This window comes from Muscardinus avellanarius (genome assembly GCF_963383645.1).
Source record: "Muscardinus avellanarius genome assembly, chromosome: 6".
Classification (NCBI taxonomy): Eukaryota; Metazoa; Chordata; class Mammalia; order Rodentia; family Gliridae; genus Muscardinus; species Muscardinus avellanarius.
Genome location: NC_137791.1, coordinates 115,155,854 through 115,169,426, shown reverse-complemented (window position 1 = coordinate 115,169,426; position 13,573 = coordinate 115,155,854).

The window sequence follows — 13,573 nt, the reverse complement described above, 5'->3', positions numbered from 1 at the left end:
GGACAGCTACAGCAAGCCGAGGTGAGCCGCTGCTGAACAGCCAGGTGGGATCTTTCGGCGCAGGGAGCATCTAAAGCACTTAGTGGCTGAGCTCAAAACATGCTGCAGGGACTCAGAGTGGAACTCAAAACCAGAGAAGAAAAAATACGCCAGCCTCACGACCTAGGGCGTGACAGCGGCGCCATATTGCCACTGGCGGCAGCAGCAGTGAATTCACCGAGTCCAGTACAGCTACATCTGCGTACTCAAGAACAGTGAGTCAAATTGCGGGCCCCAGATGAGAAATCTCAGTACTGTACTCCCTGGGACTTGACCCAGTGGGGGAGTGGCGGTGGCAGAGATATCACACCATAGGAGAACGTGCAACCTGGCACCCCCCATAGTTTAAAGCAGCCTCTATCGACTCTCTGGGTCGGAGACTCTGTGATACAACCCAATTAAGGAGTAGTGGGGTCTGAGAGACTACAGACTCGAGATCCAGAGCACCTTAAGTGAAGTCATAGTGACCCAAGGGAAGAACCCAGAGAAGGCACAAACTTCCGAAATCATGGGAAAGAGGAATAACAATGGAGCAATGAATGCCCACAACCCCACAACATCAGAACCCAATAAAACAGAAAATCAGAGATTTCTAGAAGATCAAATCAGGAAAATAACTGTAGAAATAATAGAAGTCCTTCGAAAAGAACTCAGAGAGAGCCAAAAAGAGATAAAGGATGCAATTAATGTAGTAAAGGCCTCAATTCAAAGCACAAACAACAGATTAGACCACATGGAGAACAGAATCTCACTCTTAGAAGATGATCATTCCAAAAATGAACGCATAGTTTCTAATCTAGAAAAAAATATCCAACAGCAGGAATCTGACATTGAAGAAATATGGGCCCATTTTAAGAGAGCTAACCTAAGAATAATTGGAATAGAGGAGGGAAAGGAAGGTGAAACCAAAGGGATCAACAATCTCTTCAAGGAAGTAATAGCAGAAAATTTTCCAAACATAGAGCAAGAGGTTGATACACAGGTCCAGGAAACTTATAGAACTCCCTTTAGACAGGATCGGAGAATAGGATCCCCACGCCACATAATTGTCAAAATGACCAATGTGGAAGCCAAGCAGAGAATCTTAAAGGCAACAAAAACAAAGGGCCAAGTGACATTCAGAGGCAAACCAATTAGAATCACTCCAGACTTCCCAAACCAAGTCATGAGAGCCAGAAGGGCTTGGAGTAACATATTCCAAACTCTGAAAGAAAACAACTTCCAGCCAAAAATTTTCTACCCAGCAAAACTTTCTATCAAATTAGATAGAAAAATAAGAAGCTTCCATGACAAACAGAAACTTAAGGAATTTATGTCTTCAAAACCAGCACTAGAGAAAATACTCAAAGAGATTAACTACAAAGAAGAAATAGGTAACACACACCAGAACCAGAGAAACAAGATTTTCCATCCAACAGACAACTAAGATTGGTTATCTGTGGAGATTCATTATTTATGTTAGTCTTTTACCTATCTCTAAATTGTATTGTTTGCCTTTATTGTTGTTAATTTTTAGGATGTCTAGTTGGAATATTAATATACCTTCAGATATAGCATTTGGAAATATTTTATCCCATTCTATTAGTAACTGTTAACTCTGTTTACATTGTCTTTGGATATACAATATTTTTTTTATTTTTTATTTTTTAGGGAGTTTGTATACTCTTCTGTTGCCTGTGCCATTGAAATTATATCCAAGAAATCACTGCCAATTTCAATGTTGTGAGGTTTTATGACCCAGATTTTCTTCTAAAAGTTTATAGTCTTAAGATTTATATTTAGGTCTTTTATCTATTTTGAGTTAATACTTGTATATGGGATTAGGTAAGGGTCCAATTTTATTCTTTTCCATGTAATTATTATTTTTCAACAATATTTAGTTAAAAGATTATTATTTCCACCACCAAATGTTCGTGGAAACCTTGTCAAAAATAACTTGACAATATAGGGCAGAATTTAGCTCTAGGCTTTTATTTAACTCCAATGGTTTATATATCTGCCTTTAGAACAGTACTACACTGTTGCAATTATTGTAGCTTTATATGGTTTGAAATCAGAAAATATATATCTTCTAGCTTTGTTCTTTTTCAAGATCGTTTTGGGTATCTAGAATCCATATTCCATATTAGGATAGATTTTTTTCTGAAAAATAAATATATAAATATATGATAGTTTCACCTAAAAAATAGAAAAAAAATTCTCTGGTAAGAAAGAAAGCAAAAAGAAATATTGAAATGTTATCTTTAAGTCATCAAAAGCTTGGTATCAGACAAATAAAACTGTTATGTGAGATTATCATTTTTAATTTTGGATAAATTGCTATAATACTAGATGTCAACCACTAAGCCAAGCATGGGAAGGAGGGATGGGGAGAAAATGGGGTGGGGATCGGGTGGGGGCTGACTGGGTGATGTGTGCATGTATGTCTACAAAAGTTTGTATCCCACTATGATGTATGAATACAGTGCATCAATAAAAAAAAAGAAAATAAATAAATAAAATAAAATAACGACTAAAACAGAGGTCTGGAGGTGTAGCTCAGAGGTGAAATGCCCCTGGGTTTCATCTCCAGTACCTCCAAAAGAAAAAAAAAAAAAGACAAAAATTCCAAAGAGGATCAACTAATTTCAATCATAAAAATCTTTAGAAATTAAATATTTTATAGTCACTTGATATTTTCATAATACATCTAAAAATACTTTAGCTAAAACTGTTCTTTAAATTAGATTGCGTATAGAATTATACATGAGTTTTTATAGTTTAACATTATTTTGTAGTTTAACAGTATTCAAATTAGTGAAAGCAACATCATTTTCTTTTTATATTAAATCTAAATATAGTAAGAATTATACATTATTCCAAATTTTATTAGTTTCATGTTGAAATATTAAAATTTATAGGTAAATTTTTTCCAAAAGAGTCATGTATAACAATTTATAGGGAATTATTTATTATAATCGATAGATTAAAGAAAATATGGTTAATCATGAGAGTGCTTTTTATCTTTTTTAAAGAGATTTGCTTTATACAGAAAATATATAAAGAAAAAATAAAACAACAGAAGAAAAAAAAGCTTTACACAAAATGAAATGTTAAACCAAGGGAAATAACCAATGAAAATATGTATGTCAATGGTGGCAATCACTTATTCCTCAGGGAATTAAAAAAATGCTATGGTCCATACCTAAATCTAAACCATCTAGCAATGCATTAATATTAAATTAATAAGCATCTGCAATTTGTAACAAATTTTGGTAGGTGTCAGAAAAATTTGTAGTATGATGTAAAACATGATATATATGAAATGAAATAGGAAAAAATGGTGTACCTATTGACAATCTTCTATCTCCTCTAAAATGTCAACTTAAAAATACAGCAGAAGATAAAATAAAATATTTTTATTTCATCATGTATATGGGCATTGAGTCTAATAAAAGTCAAGAAAGTTCTTTTTAGGAGAAACTCTAGAGGAAGAAGAAGAAGCCATATATATGAGCAAATAAGAAGGCCTAATTGAGGAACATGGGGATAGGGAAATTTCCTAACGTACATGATGTACATTCACAAGCATATCAAAGTCAATTACTAAGCCAAACATAAGAAGGAGGGCGGGGAGAGGGAATGGGCTCTAAATAAGTGATAAATAAGGACTAAATAAGTGATGTGTGCATGCATGCCTCTACCAGCTTATACCCATTAAGATGTATGACTATTGCGCCAGGCGTGGTGGTGCACGCTTGTAATTCCAGCGCTTGGAAGGTGGAGACAGGAGGATCACGCAGGTTCGAAGCCAGGCTTGCTGGTTTAAGAGACCTGTTCCCAAATAAAAATGTAAAAAATAGGTGTCTGGGAGTGTAGCCCAGTGGTAGAAGGACTTCCAGTACCACCATAATAAGAAAGATGTATGACTACAATGCACCAATAAAACACACACACACAGTCACACAAAGTGAGAGAAAGAGAAAGAGAGAGAAAATAAAATATGCCTCTAATGGTTGATTTTTTTTAATGAGATGATAATTTTAGGAACATAAAGGTCAATAAAATTTATGATGAAACTTTTTTCAAGATGCTTGAGGAGAATGAATAATAGCTATTTAAAAGAAAAATTCTCAAATCACCTTTTTAAAAAAGTTTAAAGTAAACTAGACATCATGGCACAAGCCTCTAATTAAGGTACATAGGAAGCTGGGATAGGAAAATCACAGGTTCAAGGCCAGCCTTAGCAATTTAGTGAGCCCCTGCCCCCCCCCCCCATGACTTAGTAAGACTTTGTTTCAAAACCAAAAATATGCCCGGGGTGGTGGCGCAGGCTTGTAATCCCCATGCTTGGGAGGCTGATACAGGAGGATCTCGCAGGTTCAAAGCCAGTCGCGCTAGCTTAAGAGATCCTGATTCCAAATAAAGTATAAAATAGGTCTGGGAGTACAGCCCAGAAGTAGAAGGGTTTCCAGAAACCCCAGTACCACTGGAAAAAAATATTATAGGGCTGGAGGTGTATCTCAGAAGTCGAACAGCCCTAGGTTCAATTCCCCAGCACCACACACACAAAAAAGTTAAGAATAAAAATCAAATATAATCAAACATTTATCTTTAGTATAACCAGAAGATAATGTCAAAAATATAAATGTTATACTGTAGAGAATAAAGGGGAGTGTACTGTCAAAAACCAAACCAAAAATAGGAAAAATAACAATAAAAACATACTCAAAAGACCTTGATTCAGGTACGACAGAATACTTTTTTTTTTAAATAGCAAGAAATAAAATAAAAGGAAGAATAAAATAAAAGAACAAGGAAATGTAATTTTAATTTTAAGTTTCTAATACTCTATCAAGCCTATCACTCACCAAGCTAGTCCATCTGTAGGTCTGTTACTCCCAAGTCTTTTATCAATCTGTAAAACCACTTTAGGCATTCTTAATTAGTCGACCAATAAATACTTTAAGCAAAGAGAGATATAATATTTGAAAAACCTGTGACATATGGGACTTCCCAGTGTTATTATTATTCTTTTTTGGTGGTACTGGGGTTCCTGGAAACCCTTCTACCTCCGGGCTACACTCCCAGACACCTATTATTTATATATTTTTAAAATTTGGAAACAGGGTCTCTTAAGCCAGCTGAAGCTGGCTTTGAACCTGCGGGATCCTCCTGTCTCCACCTCCCAAGTGCCAGGATTATAAGCCTGCGCCACCACGCCCAGCCCCAGTGTTATCTTCTGATTAGATAATGAAGGCAATGTCAGCCTAAAGTTCTTGAGAACTCATAGACTTGCATATCACACTTATATATCTTCCCATAACTTCTTCACCAAGTTTTCTTTATAAGAAGAGCTAAATCACATGAACACATCTCTAGCCCTTGAGATGGCTCACAATTTTCTTTAGTGAGTTCTTGTTCCAAATTCAAAATAAAATAGCACTGAGTGTGTAGTTCAGAGGTAGAATGCCCATGTGTTGAATACCAAGGATCAAGAAAAAATGTATTTGATTTTTATAATTAAGTTGTGTTACCATTTGCATTTCCTTAAATTTTAACAGTGTTAAAAATAAAACAAAAATTTCATAGTGACTAATATAAAAAGCAAACTATATTGCCTATCTAAATAATGATTACTATGCATAAATACTTATTCAATGTATAATACTTGAAATATATTTATATTTATAAAGATAAAATATCTAAATGTACCCATCTATTTACATAGAGAAAGAGAAACAAAACAAATGTCAAAATAGATTTCTGAGAGAACCAATTTACTTGAATAGATCTGTCAAACTCTGTTTTATTTTATGTAGAGAAGACTGAGATAAATAGCAAAATGAAAATATAGCCTGCAGGTATAATGTGCTTCTAGAAGACAAATGTATCCAGAATTAACTTGGGTTTTTATAAGTATATGATTTTTGAAGATTTCATTGACTTTTATATTAACTTCCTTACTAAGCATATATGAACATCTTTCCCCTCCTTAATATTGTTTAGCCAAAGGATACTATAAAGTATTGAACAAATGCAGCCAGGCATCTATCAATCAGCATGAATATCAGCCATAGTCAATTAATATAGTTCAACCTAAGGAGTCTGATTAAATATCAGTGTGACCAAATGTCATGTTAATATACCTGCAAAATAAATGTTGATCATGTAATCTGAATCTAAACATCACTAAGCTTACAAGAACCGGAGGAACTAGATGTTATTATTGCCAAAAACATCATTAATGCTTTATATAAAAATGTGTCGCCGGGCGTGGTGGCGCAAGCTTGTAATCCCCGCGCTTGGGAGGCGGAGACAGGAGGATCGCGCAGGTTCGAAGCCAGCCGTGCTGGCATGAGAGACCCTGTTTCAAAAATATAAAAAATAGGTCTGGGAGTGTAGCCCGGAGGAAGAAGGGCTTCCAGGAACCCCAGTACCACCAAAAAAAAAAAAAATGTGTCATATTTATGTAGTATTCAGAGGCTATAACCTAAACCTATACTATTTCAAATTTTGTCTTGATGTAAAAATAACTAACCTAATCTTTCCATTTAGATTTAATGTCAGATGAGCTCTCAGTTTTACATCTATGATTTAAATGTTTATTTTCAAAATAACAGTTCTAACAGTTTTTAAGATATTCAACTCAAAGATTGAAAGTTTTAGGGAAAAAAAATCAACTCTTGGAATATGTTACCTGAGCCTCTCAATTAAGATCATTATCTGTTTACTTAGGTAAATAAATTCACCTAATATAATAGCTAACAACCAATAGTAGCTGTCATGGCTTCAGCAAGCCACTCAGAATTTTCCCAGAACAATCTTTGCTTCTTCCCCATCTGATCACCAGATGCCCCCTTTGATGTTGGTTTATTTGTCAAATGGTTTTCATTAATTGAGCTTGGCTGGAATTGGGCTTTCAAATATTTTACTTCTCTGTGCTTGTTTTTAATGAAATTTGCCTTTGCTTTTTGGCTACTGGGCAGGTGGGCCCAAGTAGAGCAGGCATTAATTTTGAGATAGGTGCAATACACATTCTCTATTACTCGTTCAACAATTTCTGTCCATTTATACGTACATAATTGCCCTCCACAAATATTTCAGTTTTTTTCTGGATTGAGGATTTCTGTATAGGTGAATTTCTTTTTATTATATTCAAGGTTTATATGATAACAGCTTTAAAATAAACTATGGCTATAAACCCCTACAATTTCACAAAATAATAAAATTAAATCAATATCCTAAAAATATAACACAAACACATTATACAGCATAATTTTGTAAAGTAAGATAACATACTATAAAGTGTAAAGGCAGCATAGATCTATAGTTCTACATGTTAATGTTTCTGAAAATAACCAGATATACTAGCTATTATAATATCTAAATATTAACTGACAAAAATATTTTTCACCACCTTAGAATTTTGAAACACCTGAGGAATTCTACAAAGGACAAGTCTCACTATACATATATTTACTTATGTAAAAGTACATATAAATATTTAAATGTAAACCAAGAGAATTTTAGCTTAATTATCCTTGTTTTTTGTTAAATTTTCATGAAACAACCATTTGTAATCAAAGTTAGATAGTAAATGCAGTATTATGTGGTACATTCATTGTGCAGGAGTGAGGTTGAAAGAGCTATATAGGCATCCTGAGACCCTAATACAGGGCAACATCATAGTAGTCATTCTTTCTCAAGTTCTCACTTAGCAGCCAATAGGCCCAAAGAAGTAATTACACTGTTAAGGTACACAAGTTTGAAACCAAAATCTCCGTGTTCTATTTACTATACAAAATAGTTGAAGATACAGTGTTCAACCTAGGATAAAATAAAAGTAAATAAGAAACAAATGTTTATACAATTTTTGGAATGCTTATCATACACAATCTATTGAGAAAAAAAAACCACAAAACACTTCCACTCAGGATATCCCAGAAAAAAAAAAGATTATAAATATACTTAACCAAGAAGGTAAAAGACATCTACAAAAAAATTATAAAATATTAAAAAATAACTTGAAGAAGACCTTAAAAGATGGAAAGATTTTCCATCTTCATGGGTAGGCAGAATAAATATCATCAAAATGGCCATACTTCCAAAAGTTATCTACAGTTTCAACATAATACACATTAAATACTAAGGTCACTCCTCAGAGACATAAAAAAAAGTCCTTAAATTCATTTGGAACAAGAAAAATACCAGAATATCCAAAGTAGTTCTTAGCAACAAAATCCATGCAGTAGAAATCACAATACCTGAGTTTAAACTATACTACAAAGCCATGGTAATAAAATCAGCACGGAACTGGCACAAAACAGATAGATAGATCAATGAAGCAGAATAGAAGACTCAGAAACAAAGCTGCACACTTAAAGCCAATTGATTTCTTACAAAGGGGCCAAAAACATACACTAAGAAAAAGATGGCATGTTCAACAAATGATATTGGTAAAACTGAATAATCATATGCAGAAAAATGGAAATAAACCCCACTTTCTCAACCTGCACAAGAATCAATTAAAGATGGATCAAAGACTTAGAAATTAGTCCCGAGACCTTGAGGCTTCTAGAAGAGGGCATAGTAAAACACTGCAACACATAGGCACAGATTAAAGCTTTCTCAACAAGACCTCAAAGGCACAAGAAAGTAAAAGACAGATTAATACATGGGATTTTATTAAACTGAAGAGCTACTGTACAGCAAAGAAAACTATCAAGAACCTCAACTGATAATCAACAGAATGGGAGAAAATTTCTGCCATCTACTACTCTGATAGAGGACTAATATCTAGACTATACAAAGAACTATCGGGTAAGAGCTAATTGGGTGATGGGTGCAGGTATTTCTACATAAGTCTTTTATCCCATTAAGATATAGGAAATGGATGGAACTGGAGGAGATTATGCTAAGCAATATTAATCAGTCGCAAAAAGTAAGAAATCGGATGCTTTCACTAATATGTGAAAGCTAAAGTGAAATGGGTCATAGGAGGAGCTCCAGGTGAAAAAGGAGATCCTATCGAAGAGCAAATAAGGCAACCTGAGGGGATGGGAGGGGGGAAAAGCTCTCTAAGGCACATGATGTATTTTGACAAATGTATAGATATCAACCACTAAGCCAAGCATGGGAGGGAGGTTTGGGGAGGGAATGGGGTGGGTATTGGAAGGAGGCTGAGTGATGTGTACATGTATGTCTACACAAGTTTTTTTTTTTAATCTCACTATGATGTATGAATACAATGCACCAATAAAAAAATTTTAAAAACTCAGCACTAAGAAAAAAAGAATTCAATCAAAAATGGGTAAATGAACTAAATAGACACTTCGTAAAGAATAAATTCAAATGGAGAATAAATGCATAAAATATTCAACATCATTAGCAATCAGAGAGATGCAAATCAAAACTATCCTAAGATTTCAACTAACTCCAACTAGAATGGCAATCATTCAAAACACAAACAAGTGCTGATGAGAATGCAGAGAAGTGGAAAGGAAAACTGTACATTGTTGGTGTGATTGCAAATAAGTGCAACCACTTGGGAAAACTGTATGGAGGGTCCTCAGAAGAATGGGAATGAATTTACCATATGATCCACCAAGACCACTTTTAGATATTTATCCAAAATAATGGAAACCAAACTACCAAACAAAAGCATGTGTATCTATGTTCGTAGCTTCACAATTCACAATTGCCAAACTATGGAACCAGCCAAGATGTTCATCAACAGATGAATGAATTACAAAATCATGGCATATGTATACAATGAAATTTTACTCAGCCATAAAGAAAAACAAAATTACATCATTTACAGAGAAATGAATGGAACTGGAGGACATTATGCTAAGTAAGAGTAGTCAGTCACAAAAAATAAGAAATCAGATGCTTTCTCTAATATGTGAAAGGTAGAGAAAAAAATAGGTCATAGTAGAAATTCTAGACAAAGAAGAAGATACTATAGATGAGCAAATAAGGAGAACTAAATAAGGGAATGGGAGGGAGGAAGAGGGGAATTCTCTAAAGCATATGATGTACTTTAACAAACATATCAAAGTCAATAACTAAGCCAAACATGAAAAGGAGGGAAGGGAGGTAATGTGACAGGAATTGGGTAAGGGCTATTCAGGTGATGTGTACATGTATTTCTCTACCATATTGTATTCCATTAAGATGTAAGACTACAATGCACCAATAAAAAATGAAAAAATGAATAAATTTCAAGTGTAAGATGTAAATTATTTTTAATTATGCTAAATAATACAATTTTATTTAAATATAAGTATATATAATGTAGGAAAAGTCAAATAATTAGGTAAATTCATGAAATAAACTAGTTTAAATAAAACATACTGAAATATATATGACATCCTTACATGAACAGTTGTGAAAATTAGTTCCAATAGTAATTTTAAAATAGCTATAAAAACTACTAAGACTAGAGACATATATTTAGGTGAGAACAGTATAATATGCTGCTAACAATAAACAGTATAATATACAAAGTATACTAATAACTTGTGGTGGATTGACTGGATGGAGCTTTGTCAAGATGTAGTTTTATTTCAGTGAGACTAAAAGACAATAAGTAGTATATCAGTATATTTTCCTCTTTGACATTTAGGAAATCTGTTAATATAATAACTTGTCAGTATTGAAAAGACTATAAGAAAGTAGAGACAGAAAAAAAGATCTCTAACAGCAATTTAAGGTACAAATGATATAAGTACTTAGAATAATAGTTAAATCAATGTATCTTCAAATTACTGTAGCAAATAAATTTAAAGGGAATACAATGGTCCCTTTGATAAAATGACCGTTTGCTAAATGTTTTTATACATGCCAGATATGTTCATCTTATATGAAATATGTGTATAATTAAATATATATTCCAATTAAAACAAATAGATTTTAGAAACAAATGAGGTAAATATATTTGTAAATGATGTACACTAAAGATTCAAAATGAGAAAAATATGAAGCATGAAAAGAGAAAGAAAGAACAAAAATGAGAATCACTGGGAATGATGAGAATGATTTCTCCTGGAATATTGCTTAGTGTAACAACAATTAGCTTAGATTTAAAATATTTTGTAAATGTGCTACTTTGCACTTAGAAATAGGGAAACATATCATTTCAAATTGATTTTTTTGATCACTTAACAGGAAGAAAATAATGCCCCTTTTAACTGGAAGCTCCTTCATTTCAGCAGTGGCATTAATGATAGTTAATCATGATAATAGCAGTGGCTGATTTAAGCACTCATGATTAGTTCTGGCCTGTTTTTGTATGTATTTAAAGCAAAAGACAAGCTTTTTCAGACACCTCAATTATTTCTGTTTTGTTTCTTTTACCAAGTTGAAATACAACATTTAACACACACACATGCAAACACACACACACACACACACACACACACACACACGTATTCACTTTACATATCTACTTATCAAAGGATATAGTCTTGCATGTTATTACATATATTTGAATAAAAATATGTGGTAATTAGTATAATGAAAGACTTCACAAGGATATACTTCTACCATAATCCTCACATGGCAGAAGTGGAGGGGAATGTACAATTTTGGGGATGAGGAAGGCATTATTTCTAAATATTTATCTGCCATGGGATTATTCCCTTTTCTAATTTTTATCAGCTCAAAAAAAGTAAATAATTAATTTGCCATTTTAATACAAAGCTATGGAACTCAAGAATATTAAACAACAACCACAAAAACAAAACACTCAAACACCAATAATGATAACAGGCAATATAATTAATCATTAAAGACTAGTATTGACATTTTTTAAAGTTAAAATTTTTAATAATTCTAGCAGAGGGATTTTTAGACTCCAGAATATTTTTATAATTAATGTCAAATTATGTACTAATACAATTAATTAGAAAACTGATAGATCCCATAATTAATAAAATTTATTTTAATTGTTTTATTTATTCATCCATCATTTAAATTATGGCATGGAGGTAGATAAGAATATTGCTGTATTTTGGCAGACCTTTCTCAAACAATTTTTTTATATAGCTGATTGAACTCAGGGACATTCTAACTCTTAGCTATACCTCCAGGCCCCTTCCCTTTTAGTTTCAAACAGGATTTTGCTAAGTTGTTGAGGGTCTTTCTAAATTGCTGAGGCTGTCCTCAAACCTGCGTTCCTCCTGTCTCACCTCTCAAATACTGAGATTACAGGCATGTGTCACTATGCTTGGCCAAATATTTTATTTCTATGATCTTATTTCTCATTGTAGATAAAATTTTATTTGCCTTCTATATTAACTTTTATCTTAAATTTTTTTTCTCCCCACTCTTATAAAATTACATGAACATGTTTTACTTTCTTGGAGATTTCTTCTCACAGAATTTAAAATTACCAAATTTGAAGTAAAAATTAGTTTCATTTTATCTCCATACTAAGTTTTACAACTACATGAAGCTATAAGAAGAGGCAAACAAAAATAGAAATGTGCAAGTTGCATTTATTTAGAGATAATTGTTTAATTGACAAAAGCACTTATTGATATTCATTAAAATTTAAAAATTATTAATCGATTAAAATGTTTAATTTTTAAAATCATTCTCTTCAAAGTGGCTTCTCCATTTTCATAACAATTATGTCTTTAAAATATCTGCTAGTGGCAGAAATGTGACATAACTAGAACATTTCTACAATATACTTTACATTCATTTACAAGTAATAAAAAACTTAAATATTTTTTAGAGAGAAACAGACAAAGGCTAGGATGCTACTTTTAGTTTCTACCTATATCTGTTATTTTCATGCCCACTTTTCAAATTATTCAGTAAATATTTTACTTTGCTTTTTTCAATCACACAATTAACTAAGTAATACAAACCAGTAAAATTTATTTAATTAAAATTTATTAAATAAAACATTGGTAAGTTTCTGTATTTTGAATTCCAATGGATAGTATATGACATGTTACTAGTATATAAATTTCCAAATAATTTAAGAGTAATGACAATGCTCAACATACACTTAACGAGAGTCATTCAAAGGCAATTTCTATACATTAAAAATTCAAACCGGGCCTGATGGCGCATGCTTGTAATCCCCGCGTTTGGGAGGTGAAGACAGGAGGATCGTATAGGTTCAAAGCCAGCTTTGCTGGCTTAAGAGACCCATTTCCAAATAAAATATAAAATAGGCCTGGGAGTATAGCCCCAAGATAGAAGGGTTCCATCCTCATTACAACCAAAACAAACAAACAAAACATTCAAAATATATTGCTCTTATTTTATGATCCTCATGTAGTTAGATTTTTTTTCTATCAGCTCTCAGAATATAATTTAAAACTATTATACCGGTATGTTTTGTATTTTGATACAATTATGTTGTCAGTGACTTTGTACTCTGGTGTTAAATATGTTTATTTTACTTTTTCCACAATAGATGTTATAAAAACATCTATAGTTAGAAAGCTTAAAAAATAAGGCTGGAAAAAAGTATGAATAATATATAATAGGTATTCACATATAAAAACTATTAAAAATACAGAAAAGACTTAAT